Source organism: Mercenaria mercenaria, chromosome 17, assembly GCF_021730395.1.
Source record: "Mercenaria mercenaria strain notata chromosome 17, MADL_Memer_1, whole genome shotgun sequence".
NCBI lineage: Eukaryota > Metazoa > Mollusca > Bivalvia > Venerida > Veneridae > Mercenaria > Mercenaria mercenaria.
Genome location: NC_069377.1, coordinates 32,910,210 through 32,912,876, shown reverse-complemented (window position 1 = coordinate 32,912,876; position 2,667 = coordinate 32,910,210).

Sequence of the window (2,667 nt, the reverse complement as noted above, 5' to 3'; positions counted from 1 at the left end):
GGTTTAGAAAGTCAAATAGGCAAAGGTAGGCCGAGAAGCTCTGAAGACTGTCTACGTCCTCCTAATCGTAATTCCTCTATAGATCTACTTAATGAAATAAAACCTGTTCTTAAATTTATTGTAACCTATTTTGAAGACCATTTTGTGCGGCCGAATGGGCACAGGCATATGATCAAGACTAAATATAAACTGTTTATCGTATGTTATTAATGGGAAGAAAATTTTGCACAAACCTGGTGAAATTCGTTATATCGTTGCATATGGCACACTTTTTGTTCTGGAAAATAACTTTATATTGTTCATTATATACTGCTACAATATCGTCAAAGGATACGCTGTCTTCCGTCTCCGTATGATTAACTTTGCATTCTTGCCCGTCTGGACACTTTGATACCATTTCGTAACTTCGTTCTGGTACCTCGTTTTGTTTCTTCACAAACTGTGAATTCTTATAATACACCGACTGACAGGAATGTTTGAACCGGAAGTTAGCATTAGCAATATCTGGACAACATCCTGCCTTTTCGTAGCAGCTGTCCCAACAAGAGCATTGTGAACAACAAGACCTGTGGTTTTCACTTTTGTTGCCGATTGTACAGAAGTTGATTTGTTCATTACAGGCATCCAGCCCTCGTTGTAAGAAACTAGAACTATCAGTGGGTGTTGAAATACTCGACCCTAATAAAGAGCTGATTATCACAGCAACAAGAACACAAACGGCTACAGCAGATGGAGGCCGCATTTTGGCGAATTTTCAAACTTGAAGTTGAAAATTAACGAGTTAGTTCATTGGGGATATTCTGCCATTTTTGAACAATAGTTACATTCCACGTTAAAACTTTCAGCTGCAAAATAAGAAAAATACCTCATTGAAAAGAATTTCGGACAATCTCGCTATTTCGTCTTGTACTATACGAATAGATCATACAGATAAATGATTATTACTTAGTATTTTCTGTGACTATTTTGAAGCAAAGCCAATTAGCCTGAATGCATGCACGTACCATTTGGCATGGTTGCTTTATAACCATTATCATCAACTTTGTTCGAGTACGTTTAAACTGGTAAAACAACTTGCCTTTTAAATTGAAGAAAAAAGAACAGTTCCAGAACTATATAAAGACACTGTTCTTTTCGGCATACTAATCATACTTTTCAACAAAACCATATCTCACTCTTTAAAAATCCGAGCATTGTATGTCATTGCAGAATACCTAAAAATCTTCTTGTTTGTCCATCCACAGGAATCAGATCTGTAATAGCAAGCGAGGATAGTAGAAGTTTACACTATAAATATAAGAAGATCCGAGTAAGGCGTGGAATATACAAGTAAACATGATTGATCTTTCTTGTAACTCGCCTGATAATTCTAGAGGCGTGGCTTACAGCATTGATTGAAAACCAAGAATTCTGGTATATAACGGCTAACTTGCCATAGGCTGGTTCGTTGACATTATCTTGAAATTACTGAGAATGCTTTTATGAAATTGAGCGTATGCTCTAGGCAATATTGTTGAAATTTGGAACTTTCAACAAAGTCAAATTATGCCATTATGTGAACTTACTCATTTTGAATCTAAAACATATAAACTAGCGAAAAACGTTATGAGGGGAGAAAAGGCCAAGGACAGTCCTTGTCGAGCCCCGTTGAAAGAGCATTTATTAAGGTGATAGTAAACTAATCAAAATATATATCGTTGTATTCTTATGAATGTCGTTTATTCTTTTTCTAAAAACACAAGTTTTTTGGTGGATCTTTGTGACATTTTGATATTAGGATATTGCAGTAAACTGCATGAAAATATATCTTTGCATCGTTTGATATTTGAGCCGCACCATGAGAAAACCAACATAGTGCATTTGCGACCAGCATGGATCCAGACCAGCCTGCGCATCCGCGTAGTCTGGTAAGGATCAATGCTGTTCGCTAACGGTTTCTCTAATTACAATAGGCTTTGAACGCGAACAGCATGGATCCTGACCAGACTGCGCGGATGTGCAGGCTGGTCTGGATCCATGTGGTCGCAAATGCACTGTGTTGGTTTTCTCATGGTGTAGCTCATTTTTGGAATCTTGATATCTTACTAACAACAATGCCATGTAGATCTTATAGTGTGCGTAATTTCAGGAACGTGCTTTAGGTAATTGTAAAGATATTGGCAGAATAGCAAATGGCGCGTTAATTGTTTGGTTCAACCAGGTTTTACGTAAAAAACATACGAGGGTAAGTAAGTTAAGTTAAGTTAAGTTAAGTAAAGTTAAAATAAGAAGTTAAGTTAAGTTAGGTTAGGTTAGGTTCATTTAAAGTGGATAACACATACCGCTTACATTTACATGGATACATTTTTCAAAACCGATTAACAATATGGTCCACAGTTTGCAATGGATAACCACAACTTGTCAAGCTGTGGCAAGATGTAAGTATTACTGGGTACTGTCGTAACTAGTAATATTTCCATTTGCAACTGTAATTTTTAAAAAAGCACAGAGCAAAACTAGAGGCTATTTAATAACCATAGGAGCGCGTTTGCGGCCTAGTCGACGTTTTGACGTCCATCAATAACTGTAAATAAAGTACATACCTTTTTTTTCAAAAAGTGAATGACGTCAACATCGTGAATATATATTTTATAATAGTTAACTTAAGTCTCCTTAAAATTTAAAGTC